The sequence below is a fragment of the Phyllobates terribilis genome, unplaced genomic scaffold (assembly GCF_046119375.1).
Source record: "Phyllobates terribilis strain yellow unplaced genomic scaffold, ASM4611937v1 Scaffold_3__8_contigs__length_932513732, whole genome shotgun sequence".
NCBI lineage: Eukaryota > Metazoa > Chordata > Amphibia > Anura > Dendrobatidae > Phyllobates > Phyllobates terribilis.
The window spans coordinates 266,617,676-266,633,641 of NW_027362763.1; positions in this window are offsets into that span (position 1 = coordinate 266,617,676).

The window sequence follows — 15,966 nt, forward strand, 5'->3', positions numbered from 1 at the left end:
TCCCCTCATGCCTACCCAGTGGAACCGCTCGCGCAGCAGGAACTCCAGCTTTTTCCACCCGAAGTGTCCAGCTCCGTCGTGGTATGCCTCCATCACCATGGCTGCGTCTCTTCGGGGCACCACTACTTGCCAGAGTAGTTCATGCGTCCGGGAGTTGACCATTCTGCGGCACAACTTCCCCTTGTAAAGGAATAGTCGACTCTTCTCCGCCCATAGTTGTTTGGCTTCCTCCGGAGCGTCTGGTTCAAGGCGAGCCTCCGGCCGAGTCAGCATCTCCTTCACCAGTCGGACGGCAGGGTCGCTGTCTTGCGTTTCCGCCCAGTTGTAGTGGGGTAAGGGGTTCAACGTAGCAGCCTGCTTACCCCTTACCCGGTGGGAATACTGGATAGTCCCATGACGGTGGAACGCAGGGAGTTCAACTTCTTCCAGTCCCTCCGGATCTTCTCCTTCGTCCGGCAGGTTGGGCATCCTGGACAGGGCGTCCGCGTTAGTATTGGAGCGTCCTGCCCGGTATTTGATTGTGAACTCGTAGTTGGACAGACGGGCCATCCACCTCTGCTCCAGGGCACCGAGTCTTGCCGTGTCCAGGTGTGTCAACGGGTTGTTATCCGTGTATACGGTGAACCGGGAAGAAGCGAGGTAATGCCTAAAGCGCTCGGTGACTGCCCATACCACGGCCAGGAACTCTAGCTTAAATGAGCTGTAATTTTCGGGGTTCCTTTCGGTGGGTCGCAGTTTTCGGCTGGCATAGGAGATTACTCGTTCTCTCCCCTGCTGAATCTGGGACAGTACGGCTCCTAGCCCGATGTTACTGGCGTCGGTGTAGAGGATGAAGGGCTGGCTATAGTCCGGGTACGCCAAGATTTCATCCCCCGTGAGGGCCATCTTCAGCTGGCGGAAGGACTCTTCTTCTAGCTTTTCCCATTTGAAGGGCGGCTTCTGGTTCTTGGCCTTCCGGGACTGGCCTATCAGGAGGTCCTGCATAGGTGCTGCCTTTTTGGTGAAACCGGGAATAAACCTTCGGTAGTAGCCTACCAACCCTAGGAACTGCCGCACTTCTTTTACGCTGGAGGGGCTTGGCCATCCCTTAATTGCGGTGATCTTATCGGGGTCGGGAGCCACTCCGTCAGTGCTCACCACGTGTCCCAGGTATTGCACCTTTGGTTTCAGGAGGTGACACTTGGAGGGTTTCACCTTTAGGCCGTAACTCGCCAGAGCTTCGAACACCTCCGCCAGGTGTTTCAGGTGGTCCTCATAAGTTTTGGAGTATACGATGACATCGTCCAGGTACAACAGGACCGTCTCGAAGTTTCTGTGGCCCAGACAGCACTCCATTAATCGTTGGAAGGTTCCTGGGGCGTTGCAGAGTCCAAACGGCATGCAGGTGAACTCGCTAAGTCCCATCGGGGTGGTGAATGCGGTCTTCTCCCGGTCCGCCTCTGCTACAGGAACCTGCCAGTACCCGCTAGTGAGATCCAAGGTAGAGAAGAAGTTAGCAGACCTTAAAGCAGCCAATGACTCCTCTATCCTTGGTAAGGGGTACGCATCCTTGTGTGTGATACGGTTGATTTTCCGGTAATCTACACACATCCTCATGGTGTTGTCTTTCTTTTTGACTAAAACTAGTGGGGCTGCCCAGGGGCTACAGCTATCCCGGATTACCCCAGCCTCCTTCATGTCTCTAAGCATCCCCTTGGCGTGTTGGTAATGTGCAGGGGGTACGGGTCGATACCTCTCTTTTATGGGAGGATGATCTCCCGTGGGGATGCGGTGTTCTACCCCCTTGACTCGCCCGAAGTCTAACGGGTGTTTACTAAACACTCTCTCATACTCTTGAACCACCCGATAGACTCCTTGTTTCTGATGTGAGGGAGTGGAGTCAGTACCCAGATGTAGTTGCTGACACCAGTCCTCCATGTCTTTCTTAGAGCCGTTACCTTCCTCCGGGTGAGATGGAGGCAAGGGTTCCACAGATTGTATAGAATTTTGATTAGTGGTATATAATTTGGCTAGCGTGGCATACCGGGGCAGGTACACTTCCCTCTCCCCGATATTTATTATGCGAACGGGCACCCTCCCATGGCGTACATTGACCACCCCCCGTGCTGTCAAAATGGTGGGCCTACTGTCTGAGTAAACTGGTTCTACCATTGCCTGGTAATCTCTACCTCTCAGACCAATAGCTGCCCGGCACCAAATCATCATTTCACTTTTTGGGGGCATGGCAATAGGAAAAGGGTCACACATTCTTACGCTACCAATCTCACCGCCGGAGAGTTCCACTTGTTGCCGTTGCATCAGTGCCCGGATCTCTTTCTGGAGCACCCGCTGCTCGCCGGAGCTGGCGTTCTTGGCAACCTGCTGTAAAAGGAAAATCACCTCTGCAAGACAATTTTCAATTACGTTAGTTCCTAGAGTTATTTTTGGGTGACTCTCATGTTTATCAATATCTACAATGATCAGTCCCTGTGCGGCCAGTTCGACTCTACCGATTTTGAGGGTCACCTCTTTAAATCCGATCTGTGGCACGGGCTGGCCATTGCTGGCGATGATACTCAAGTCGTCGTCAGGGTAGCGGGTAATATCCGAGTCATTCCAGTACTGCTTGAAGAGCACGTACGGGATGGTGGTGACCTGTGACCCGGTATCCAGTAGGGCACTCATGGGAATGCCATCCAGTACCACAGGCAAGACTGGACGTCCTCCCACATATCTGTCGCGCCAGTTCGATGGGCCTGGTGATCTTTTTCCTGGGGGTTGGCCCTCTACCCCAGGTTGTGCCCGTTTAAAGAACAGTACCTTTCCATATGTCCGGGTTGATTGCAGCGGCGGCAGATGGGTCGTCCGTCCTCGCTGTATCGGTCACTGGGTCTTCCTCTGGCCGGTGGGGTCCTCCTTGGTCGACGCCACGGGATGTCCTCCGGTCCGGATGCCAGCTGGATCTTCCCTGGGGTGGAAACCTGTAAAGACTGCATAGTTCGGGTTAGCGCAGCAACGCTCTTAACTAGCTCTTGGACCTGATGGTGTAGGTCTGGAGCCGGGTCATTGTCCAAAGCCTGCGCATGAGCTCCCACAGGCCCTGTCGACAAGGGCGCCGCCTCCTGGTGGTAAGTGATAGCTGGGCGCCTGTGGGTCACAACGCCACCCGGTGCTGGTTCTCGGAGCACCCGGATAGCTCTATCCTTGAACTGTGCAAAGTCCAGATGGGGATCCTGTAAGGCCATTGCCCGCAACTGGGTTCGGTGGGCATTGCAATATAAACCCTCTATAAATTGTTCAGTCAACAGCCTGTCCTCGTTTCCCACCCCATCAGGGTCGGTCTGCTTTATGGCCCTCAGGGCCTCTTGTAGGTTTAGTGCATAGTCCCTTATACTCTCATGCGCTCGCTGCTTGCACCCGTAGAATCTAAGCTTGATCTCGGCTGAGGTGCGGGTATCGAAGGTGTCCCTCAGCCGGGTTAGTATCTCTGCGACAGTCCTCCTCCCAGGTGGCCAAGATTTTACTTCTCTTTTGGCTGCCCCGGTTAGTTGGGCCACCAGGATGCTCACTTTTTGCTCTTCTGTGAGGGGGTACACCTGGAAGAGGCTATCCAGCTTTTCTCTAAAGTCATGCAGGGTATGTGACTCCCCTGAGTACTGGGGTAGCCAAGCTGCTCCCGGGATATAGGGCATGGTGAAGGGCATAACTGCAGCAGCGGTAGCGCTGGCGGGGGTTGAGGCAGTGAAGCTCTCCTCCGTATCCGACATCTTCCTCCCCCCTAGTGGACCGTGGCCTACCTTGCGATGATCCTCTTCCGTAGGCCGCGGCTCCGCAGTGGATCGTCAGGGTTGAGGACCTTCCGTCGCGCTCCTGTGACGTCGGCGTCTGCTGGGCTCCTTCCAGGACCTTACGCAACGTCCGGACGTGAGGCGGGGCTTCAGTTCTCGCGCGCTTTCGGAGTCCACGCCCCTCTTCTTCCCGCGCGGCGTCCTCAAGATGGCGTCCAATGGCGGGAAAACTCCACGGATGGCGGGAAGAAGGTCGAAGATGGCGCCGGATGGCGGGAAAACTTCGCGGATGGCGGGAAGAAGGTAGAAGATGGCGCCGGATGGCGGGAAACCTCCACGGATAGCGGGAATCTTCACCACTGGTAAGTTTGAACAGTCTTTGCTTTTCAGGCACGCAGTACCCGGTGGTTGCGGGCACGAAATCCTGCCGACTACGCCAAAGTTGACGCGCCCCTGGGCCTGTGTCGCGCTGCGCTGCGCATGCGGGAGCTTACCCGGAGCCGGATCTGTGGAGGGTTGTAGTCTCGTGGCGGTGACCCGGTCCGTGCCCAGGGAGTCAAACTAGACGGCAGTCCATTAGTAGTAAATGGTTGATGACTACGCCACCCGTTGAGTGCAGCCAGGGGGCTGCTGCTGCAGGGCAGACCGCTGAGGCCGATGGTGGGATTGTGCAGCGTGATAGTATAACCCCCAACGGGAGGGGTATGGCCTCAGGGCAGCCGACGTGGATGATGGGGGTACCAGGAACCACTCAGAGACGGTACGGTGTAGTTCAGGGTCTTTACTGGTAACAACAAAAGACCCTCCCGGAGTACTTGCTAGCGGATGGGGCCTGGTCAGTCCTTGAGCAGATGGGATCTCCCCTGGCCAGGCGTAGCTGCAGGCCTCCCAAACTGACTGCACTCTTCTGGCTACCTTGCTAGGAGCTGATGTAAGTAGCCCACGTCCCTGAGTGTACCGTGTGGTGCTCACCCGTATGGCCGGTGACTCGGGGCCTTCTAATGGCTTCCGCTCCACGATGGCGGTGCTGGTCCCACGCGTGTGACCGTGCCTTCGGGCTTCTGGGCCAGAGGACCTGAAATCCCCTGCCTGACGGATTCTGCTGCTGGGCAGGAATTAGTCCCCACAGCCTCGGACTCCGGGTCCGGTAAAAAGTCTTCTTAGTCAGGGCGAACTCTGCAGCTGCCAGCCCCTGACTCCTTGTAACTGCTGTTTCTTCCTATGCTGTCTCTACTTCTTCTCTTCTTCTACTCACTCACCCTGCCTCAGCCCCAGGTTTATATAGGGGAAGTTCTTCCCCTCCCAAGACTGGGCAGGAGGTGTGGCATGCACAGGATCCCTGACTAAAGGACCTCCCACCTGCTCTCAGACATAACATTACGTTACTGTGGCAACCAGACCCCAGGGGTGTCACATTCCCCCCTAGTAAAATTTAGTACTCCGGGACTAAACACATTTAGAAAACATAACAAGGCAAAACATTAATAATACAATAAGAAAACACATAAAGATGGTTACGGCGTGTCCGCAACCGGGTGCAGTCTCTGAAGAAAGCAAGGTGTCCATTTCACCAACACAGGGAGACGTAACCAGGTAGGGGTCTGTTCTACCCCGAGTCCTTGACAGTCTTTAGTCCATCCTGGGTTACGCTCCAACTATATACAAGGATTCCCGGTAAATCCACCAAGGATTCCTAAAAACAACTAGAAATACAAAATTACACACAAGCAACTATAGACAGGTAAACATTATAAAATAGCTTAAACATTTAGATCCTCCAACGTGCGGGTAACTGGCCTCTAGTGGCCCTAGTGGACCTACGGAGCTGACTGTCTGGCCCTGAACTACAGGGTGTAGGAGCTGTCAAGGGTAAACTGGGCAGCTGTCTACCGGCTCTTTGTCTCACTAGGGGTACGGCAGGCTCACTATAAGCAGAGGGTTGATTCTCCTGTTCTACTTGTGTGGAGTCTTCTGCCTCCTGGACCGGCTGTTCTTCCAGCTCTACCCGTTGCTCCGTAGGTTCTGGGGATGATGGTTGGAGGAAGGTGAGTACGGGTACCACAACTGCACCATTGACTTGAGTCCAAGACCGAGGGAAGTCCCCGAGCACGGTACTAACCATATCTTCCCTTTCTCCCACGGGTCGATGGTCTTCTTGTTCCTCTTCAGGGTTCCTCAGTTGTTCGGGACACTTCTTCAGGTGGTCCCGGGATACAATGGCTGTGGTTTCCCCTCCGTCTTTACTGATGGTACAGACCTTCGGGTTCTCGTGGCTAGAGGGCAGTGCGGTGTACGGGTCCTTCTCCCACTGGTCATCCAACTTGTGGAGCCGTCTTTTCCTCTTCAAGACCTGCTCTCCGGGTACCAGGGGAACAGCGGGAGCATACTGGTTGTAAGTCTTCTCTTGTCTTTCCCTAGCCTGACAGAGACTTCGCTCCACGCTCTCCTGTACTCTCCGGTACTGCTGCTGCCTCTCTGTGTCCCAGTCTGTTTCTGGTGAAGTGTCCTCAGGTGTCAGGACTCCCATTTCCAGGTCAACAGGTAACTTACCAGGTCTCGCCCTCATTAGGTAAGCCGGGGTACAGTTGGTGGAACCTACCGGGATGTGGTTGTATAGGTCCACCAGATCGGGCAACTTCTCAGGCCACAGACTGCGTTCTTCCAGGGGCAATGTTTTTAGAAGATCCATTACCACCTGGTTCATTTTTTCACAAAGTCCATTAGTTTGCGGATGGTAGGGTGTCGTCCTTATCTTCCGGCAGCCATACAGATTTCAGAATTCCTGGAAGACCTCCGCTTCAAAGGCAGGTCCCTGGTCCGTCAGCACTTGGTCCGGGTACCCGTGTGGACGGCAGAAGTGCTGCTGGAAGGCCCTAGCTGCTGTTTGAGCCGTTAAGTCCTTGACGGGGACGACAACCAAGAACCGGGAGTAATGATCCACGATGGTTAACGCGTAGACGTAGCCACTTCTGCTTGGGGTCAGTTTTACATGATCCAAGGCTACCAGTTCCAACGGTTGCCGGGTGACGATGGACTGCAGGGGAGTCTTCTGGCTGGCCCGGTCCTTCCTTCTCAGATTGCACGGGCCACAGTCTCTGATCCACTTCTCGATGGTTCCCCTCATGCCTACCCAGTGGAACCGCTCGCGCAGCAGGAACTCCAGCTTTTTCCACCCGAAGTGTCCAGCTCCGTCGTGGTATGCCTCCATCACCATGGCTGCGTCTCTTCGGGGCACCACTACTTGCCAGAGTAGTTCATGCGTCCGGGAGTTGACCATTCTGCGGCACAACTTCCCCTTGTAAAGGAATAGTCGACTCTTCTCCGCCCATAGTTGTTTGGCTTCCTCCGGAGCGTCTGGTTCAAGGCGAGCCTCCGGCCGAGTCAGCATCTCCTTCACCAGTCGGACGGCAGGGTCGCTGTCTTGCGTTTCCGCCCAGTTGTAGTGGGGTAAGGGGTTCAACGTAGCAGCCTGCTTACCCCTTACCCGGTGGGAATACTGGATAGTCCCATGACGGTGGAACGCAGGGAGTTCAACTTCTTCCAGTCCCTCCGGATCTTCTCCTTCGTCCGGCAGGTTGGGCATCCTGGACAGGGCGTCCGCGTTAGTATTGGAGCGTCCTGCCCGGTATTTGATTGTGAACTCGTAGTTGGACAGACGGGCCATCCACCTCTGCTCCAGGGCACCGAGTCTTGCCGTGTCCAGGTGTGTCAACGGGTTGTTATCCGTGTATACGGTGAACCGGGAAGAAGCGAGGTAATGCCTAAAGCGCTCGGTGACTGCCCATACCACGGCCAGGAACTCTAGCTTAAATGAGCTGTAATTTTCGGGGTTCCTTTCGGTGGGTCGCAGTTTTCGGCTGGCATAGGAGATTACTCGTTCTCTCCCCTGCTGAATCTGGGACAGTACGGCTCCTAGCCCGATGTTACTGGCGTCGGTGTAGAGGATGAAGGGCTGGCTATAGTCCGGGTACGCCAAGATTTCATCCCCCGTGAGGGCCATCTTCAGCTGGCGGAAGGACTCTTCTTCTAGCTTTTCCCATTTGAAGGGCGGCTTCTGGTTCTTGGCCTTCCGGGACTGGCCTATCAGGAGGTCCTGCATAGGTGCTGCCTTTTTGGTGAAACCGGGAATAAACCTTCGGTAGTAGCCTACCAACCCTAGGAACTGCCGCACTTCTTTTACGCTGGAGGGGCTTGGCCATCCCTTAATTGCGGTGATCTTATCGGGGTCGGGAGCCACTCCGTCAGCGCTCACCACGTGTCCCAGGTATTGCACCTTTGGTTTCAGGAGGTGACACTTGGAGGGTTTCACCTTTAGGCCGTAACTCGCCAGAGCTTCGAACACCTCCGCCAGGTGTTTCAGGTGGTCCTCATAAGTTTTGGAGTATACGATGACATCGTCCAGGTACAACAGGACCGTCTCGAAGTTTCTGTGGCCCAGACAGCACTCCATTAATCGTTGGAAGGTTCCTGGGGCGTTGCAGAGTCCGAACGGCATGCAGGTGAACTCGCTAAGTCCCATCGGGGTGGTGAATGCGGTCTTCTCCCGGTCCGCCTCTGCTACAGGAACCTGCCAGTACCCGCTAGTGAGATCCAAGGTAGAGAAGAAGTTAGCAGACCTTAAAGCAGCCAATGACTCCTCTATCCTTGGTAAGGGGTACGCATCCTTGTGTGTGATACGGTTGATTTTCCGGTAATCTACACACATCCTCATGGTGTTGTCTTTCTTTTTGACTAAAACTAGTGGGGCTGCCCAGGGGCTACAGCTATCCCGGATTACCCCAGCCTCCTTCATGTCTCTAAGCATCCCCTTGGCGTGTTGGTAATGTGCAGGGGGTACGGGTCGATACCTCTCTTTTATGGGAGGATGATCTCCCGTGGGGATGCGGTGTTCTACCCCCTTGACTCGCCCGAAGTCTAACGGGTGTTTACTAAACACTCTCTCATACTCTTGAACCACCCGATAGACTCCTTGTTTCTGATGTGAGGGAGTGGAGTCAGTACCCAGATGTAGTTGCTGACACCAGTCCTCCATGTCTTTCTTAGAGCCGTTACCTTCCTCCGGGTGAGATGGAGGCAAGGGTTCCACAGATTGTATAGAATTTTGATTAGTGGTATATAATTTGGCTAGCGTGGCATACCGGGGCAGGTACACTTCCCTCTCCCCGATATTTATTATGCGAACGGGCACCCTCCCATGGCGTACATTGACCACCCCCCGTGCTGTCAAAATGGTGGGCCTACTGTCTGAGTAAACTGGTTCTACCATTGCCTGGTAATCTCTACCTCTCAGACCAATAGCTGCCCGGCACCAAATCATCATTTCACTTTTTGGGGGCATGGCAATAGGAAAAGGGTCACACATTCTTACGCTACCAATCTCACCGCCGGAGAGTTCCACTTGTTGCCGTTGCATCAGTGCCCGGATCTCTTTCTGGAGCACCCGCTGCTCGCCGGAGCTGGCGTTCTTGGCAACCTGCTGTAAAAGGAAAATCACCTCTGCAAGACAATTTTCAATTACGTTAGTTCCTAGAGTTATTTTTGGGTGACTCTCATGTTTATCAATATCTACAATGATCAGTCCCTGTGCGGCCAGTTCGACTCTACCGATTTTGAGGGTCACCTCTTTAAATCCGATCTGTGGCACGGGCTGGCCATTGCTGGCGATGATACTCAAGTCGTCGTCAGGGTAGCGGGTAATATCCGAGTCATTCCAGTACTGCTTGAAGAGCACGTACGGGATGGTGGTGACCTGTGACCCGGTATCCAGTAGGGCACTCATGGGAATGCCATCCAGTACCACAGGCAAGACTGGACGTCCTCCCACATATCTGTCGCGCCAGTTCGATGGGCCTGGTGATCTTTTTCCTGGGGGTTGGCCCTCTACCCCAGGTTGTGCCCGTTTAAAGAACAGTACCTTTCCATATGTCCGGGTTGATTGCAGCGGCGGCAGATGGGTCGTCCGTCCTCGCTGTATCGGTCACTGGGTCTTCCTCTGGCCGGTGGGGTCCTCCTTGGTCGACGCCACGGGATGTCCTCCGGTCCGGATGCCAGCTGGATCTTCCCTGGGGTGGAAACCTGTAAAGACTGCATAGTTCGGGTTAGCGCAGCAACGCTCTTAACTAGCTCTTGGACCTGATGGTGTAGGTCTGGAGCCGGGTCATTGTCCAAAGCCTGCGCATGAGCTCCCACAGGCCCTGTCGACAAGGGCGCCGCCTCCTGGTGGTAAGTGATAGCTGGGTGCCTGTGGGTCACAACGCCACCCGGTGCTGGTTCTCGGAGCACCCGGATAGCTCTATCCTTGAACTGTGCAAAGTCCAGATGGGGATCCTGTAAGGCCATTGCCCGCAACTGGGTTCGGTGGGCATTGCAATATAAACCCTCTATAAATTGTTCAGTCAACAGCCTGTCCTCGTTTCCCACCCCATCAGGGTCGGTCTGCTTTATGGCCCTCAGGGCCTCTTGTAGGTTTAGTGCATAGTCCCTTATACTCTCATGCGCTCGCTGCTTGCACCCGTAGAATCTAAGCTTGATCTCGGCTGAGGTGCGGGTATCGAAGGTGTCCCTCAGCCGGGTTAGTATCTCTGCGACAGTCCTCCTCCCAGGTGGCCAAGATTTTACTTCTCTTTTGGCTGCCCCGGTTAGTTGGGCCACCAGGATGCTCACTTTTTGCTCTTCTGTGAGGGGGTACACCTGGAAGAGGCTATCCAGCTTTTCTCTAAAGTCATGCAGGGTATGTGACTCCCCTGAGTACTGGGGTAGCCAAGCTGCTCCCGGGATATAGGGCATGGTGAAGGGCATAACTGCAGCAGCGGTAGCGCTGGCGGGGGTTGAGGCAGTGAAGCTCTCCTCCGTATCCGACATCTTCCTCCCCCCTAGTGGACCGTGGCCTACCTTGCGATGATCCTCTTCCGTAGGCCGCGGCTCCGCAGTGGATCGTCAGGGTTGAGGACCTTCCGTCGCGCTCCTGTGACGTCGGCGTCTGCTGGGCTCCTTCCAGGACCTTACGCAACGTCCGGACGTGAGGCGGGGCTTCAGTTCTCGCGCGCTTTCGGAGTCCACGCCCCTCTTCTTCCCGCGCGGCGTCCTCAAGATGGCGTCCAATGGCGGGAAAACTCCACGGATGGCGGGAAGAAGGTCGAAGATGGCGCCGGATGGCGGGAAAACTTCGCGGATGGCGGGAAGAAGGTAGAAGATGGCGCCGGATGGCGGGAAACCTCCACGGATAGCGGGAATCTTCACCACTGGTAAGTTTGAACAGTCTTTGCTTTTCAGGCACGCAGTACCCGGTGGTTGCGGGCACGAAATCCTGCCGACTACGCCAAAGTTGACGCGCCCCTGGGCCTGTGTCGCGCTGCGCTGCGCATGCGGGAGCTTACCCGGAGCCGGATCTGTGGAGGGTTGTAGTCTCGTGGCGGTGACCCGGTCCGTGCCCAGGGAGTCAAACTAGACGGCAGTCCATTAGTAGTAAATGGTTGATGACTACGCCACCCGTTGAGTGCAGCCAGGGGGCTGCTGCTGCAGGGCAGACCGCTGAGGCCGATGGTGGGATTGTGCAGCGTGATAGTATAACCCCCAACGGGAGGGGTATGGCCTCAGGGCAGCCGACGTGGATGATGGGGGTACCAGGAACCACTCAGAGACGGTACGGTGTAGTTCAGGGTCTTTACTGGTAACAACAAAAGACCCTCCCGGAGTACTTGCTAGCGGATGGGGCCTGGTCAGTCCTTGAGCAGATGGGATCTCCCCTGGCCAGGCGTAGCTGCAGGCCTCCCAAACTGACTGCACTCTTCTGGCTACCTTGCTAGGAGCTGATGTAAGTAGCCCACGTCCCTGAGTGTACCGTGTGGTGCTCACCCGTATGGCCGGTGACTCGGGGCCTTCTAATGGCTTCCGCTCCACGATGGCGGTGCTGGTCCCACGCGTGTGACCGTGCCTTCGGGCTTCTGGGCCAGAGGACCTGAAATCCCCTGCCTGACGGATTCTGCTGCTGGGCAGGAATTAGTCCCCACAGCCTCGGACTCCGGGTCCGGTAAAAAGTCTTCTTAGTCAGGGCGAACTCTGCAGCTGCCAGCCCCTGACTCCTTGTAACTGCTGTTTCTTCCTATGCTGTCTCTACTTCTTCTCTTCTTCTACTCACTCACCCTGCCTCAGCCCCAGGTTTATATAGGGGAAGTTCTTCCCCTCCCAAGACTGGGCAGGAGGTGTGGCATGCACAGGATCCCTGACTAAAGGACCTCCCACCTGCTCTCAGACATAACATTACGTTACTGTGGCAACCAGACCCCTGGGGTGTCACAATGGCAGTCAGACTACCTCTGGCGAGCACATGGAGGGCTGTGCGGCCCTCCAAAGAAATGCCATGCCACACCTATACTGACCCACTGCCAAACCGGTCATGCTGAAGGATGTTGCAGGCAACAGATCGCTCTCCACGTTGTCTCCAGACTCTGTCACGTCTGTCACATGTGCTCAGTGTGAACCTGCTTTCATCTGTGAAGAGCACAGGGTGCCAGTGGCGACTTTGCCAATCCTGGTGTTCTGTGGCAAATGCCAAGCGTCCTGCACGGTGTTGGGCTGTGAGCACAACCCCCATCTGTGGACGTCGGGCCCTCATACCACCCTTATGGAGTCGGTTTCTAACCGTTTGTGCAGACACATGCACATTTGTGGCCTGCTGGAGGTCATTTTGCAGGGCTCTGGCAGTGCTCCTCCTGTTCCTCCTTGCACAAAGGAGGAGGTAATGGTCCTGCTGCTAGGTTGTTGCCCTCCTATGGCTCCCTCCACACCTCCTGGTATCTGCTCCATGCTCTGGACACTGTGCTGACAGACACAGCTACCCTTCTTGCCACAGCTCGCACTGACGTGTCATCCTGGATGAACTGCACTACCTGAGCAACTTCTGTGGGTTGTACTGTAGACACCGCCTCATGCTACTGTACCTCTAGGGGTGAGAGCAATGGCAAAATAAAAAAGAGACCAAAACAACAGCCAAAAAGGATGAGAACAGAGAAATGGTCTGTGGTCACCACATGTAGAACCACTCCTTTATAGGGGGTATCTTGCTAATTGCCTATCATTTCTACCAGTTGTCTGTTCCATTTGCACAACAGCAGGAGAAATTGATTCACAATCAGTGTTGCTTCATAACTGGACAGGTAGATTTCACAGAAGTGTTATTGACTTGGAGTTACATTGTGTTGTTTAAGTGTTCCCTTTATTTTTTGAACAGTGTGTGTCTCCCATCCTGGCATATATGTTTCCCTTCTTGGTAAATATTGTATGTTCCCCGTTCTGCCACTGTTCTTTAACCCCTTACTTACCGGGGACGTATTAGTATGCATATCTGCGTACCGCCGGTTCAGTGAGGGCTCCGGCGCTGAGCCCTCACTGAACCGAGCACATGTCAGCTGATTCTTACAGCTGACATGTGCCCGCAACAGCCGCGGGTGGAATCGCGATCCACCCGCGGCTGTTAACCAGTTAAATGCTGCTGTCAATCTCCGACAGCAGCATTTAACGCGCGCTTCCGGGTAGCGCGTCATAAGCCCCGCCCACCGGCGACCCCGTCACGTGATCGCGGGTCGCCGATGGGCGTGCATGACAACCCAGGGTCTGCAGCAGACGCCTGTGGTTGTCATGATCTTGTCGCTATGAGCGCCACCTAGTGGTCGGCGCTCATAGCACAGGACCATTTCTGCTGCATGCAGGGGATCTGCTGGTCCCCTGTATGTAGCAGAGGCGATCGGACAGTTGCTGCTTCTAGTCTCCTATGGAGACTATAGAAGCATGCAAAAAGTAAAAAAAAAAAGTTTTTAAAAATATAAAAAAAAATAAAAAAATATAAAAGTTTAAATCACCCCCCTTTCGCCCCATTCAAAATAAAATATATAAAAAAAAAACCCACATACACATATTTGGTATCGCCGCGTTCAGAATCGCCCGATCTATCAAAATAAAAAAAAGAATTATTCCGATCGGTAAACGGCGTAGCGAGAAAAAAATTCTAAACGCCAGAATTACGTTTTTTGGTCGCCGCAAAATTGCAATAAAATGCAATAACGGGCGATCAAAACATCGGATCTACCCCAAATGTTATCAATATAAACGTCAGCCTGGCACGCAAAAAATAAGCCATCAACCAGCCCCAGATCACGAAAAATGGAGACGCTATGGGTCTTAGAAAATGGCGCTATTTTTTTATTTTTTTTTTTACCAAATTTTGGAATTTTTTTTCACCACTTAAATATAAAAGAACCTATACATGTTTGGTCTATGAACTCGTAATGACCTGTAGAATAAGAAGGGCAGGTCAGTTTTAGCATTCAGTGAACATGGTAAAAAAAATAAATAAAAAACAACTGGGGTATTGCACTTTTTTTGCAATTTTACCGCACTTGGAATTTTTTTCCTGTTTTCCCGTACAGGATATGATAAAACTAGTAATGGCGTTGAAAAGTACAACTCGTCCCGCAAAAAATAAGCCCTCACATGGCCATATTGACCAAAAAATAAAAACGCTATGGCTCTGGGAACAAGGGGAGCAAAAACGAAAATGCAAAAACGAAAAATGCTCCGGGGCTTAAGGGGTTAACACATAAAAAAACTTGATTCTACTCACCTTCCCCCTATCCCCTGCTGCGCAACATTTTTTCTGAAGCCGGCAGCTGACTTCTGCGTGCAAGCAACAGGCAGAACATGATGTTACCAATATGATATATAAAATATTCTAAATAGCAACACAGTTCAGGGAATCAGGGACCCCTTTATGATGATAAAAAGGGAATCCTGATTCCTCACAATATATTGCTTTCTAGAGTATTTTATATATTACCGTATATTGGTATTTTATATGAACTATACAGTTCATATTTATTGTTTTTATACTTATTTGTTTTTTTTTTTATTCAATTCCTCTTAATTTACTACTAGTGGGTATAGCACCTTTTTTTATCCCCAACAATTTCCATCTGCACCAGGTCTCCAGGCACAGTCAGCTTCTGTTACCTACAAATAGGGCTATATGGCTGCTTCTCACCTGTATGGACTTCTGACATCCAATTTGGAGAGGTTTTTCCAATTTATTTTAGACATCTATTTCTTCCACCTCGCATAGTGCTGACTCTTTTTCCTCTGTTTTTTTGAGTGCCTCTTCACCATAGATAGCACCTATGATATTCTATGGGGCTATGCACATTCCTGATTTTTACCTCGGACCGAGTGGTCCATGAGAAAAATCAGTGACATACAGTACAGACCAAAAGTTTGGACACACCTTCTCATTTAAAGATTTTTCTGTATTTTCATGACTATGAAAATTGTACATTCACACTGAAAGTATCAAAACTATGAATTACCACATGTGGAATTATATACTTAATAAAAAAGTGTGAAATAACTGAAAATATGTCTTATATTCTAGGTTCTTCAAAGTAGCCACCTTTTGCTTTGATGACTGCTTTGCACACTCTTGGCATTCTCTTGATGAGCTTCAAGAGGTAGTCACCGGAAATGGTCTTCCAACAATCTTGAAGGAGTTCCCAGAGATGCTTAGCACTTGTTGGCCCTTTTACCTTCACTCTGCGGTCCCGCTCACCCCCAACCATCTCGATTGGGTTCAGGTCTGGTGATTGTGGAGGCCAGGTCATCTGGCGTAGCACCCCATCACTCTCATTCTTGGTCAAATAACCCTTACACAGCCTGGAGGTGTGTTTGGGGTCATTGTCCTGTTGAAAAATAAATGATGGTCCAACTAAACGCAAACCGGATGGAATAGCATGTCGCTGCAAGATGCTGTGGTAGCCATGCTGGTTCAGTATGCCTTCAATTTTGAATAAATCCCCAACAGTGTCACCAGCAAAGCACCCCCAAACCATCACACCTCCTCCTCCATGCTTCACGGTGGGAACCAGGCATGTAGAGTCCATCCGTTCACCTTTTCTGCGTTTCACAAAGACACGGTGGTTGGAACCAAAGATCTCAAATTTGGACTCATCAGACCAAAGCTCAGATTTCCACTGGTCTTATGTCTAGTGTTGAGCCACCCCCGTAGTGTTCGAGTTCGGTTCGGTTCGTCGAACACCCGTGTGTTCGCCGAACTGTTCGTCGAACTGTTCGTCGAACACCTTCGAACACCATTAAAACCAATGGCAGGCAAACAAAAACACATAGAAACACATAGAAAACACCTTCAAAGGTGTCC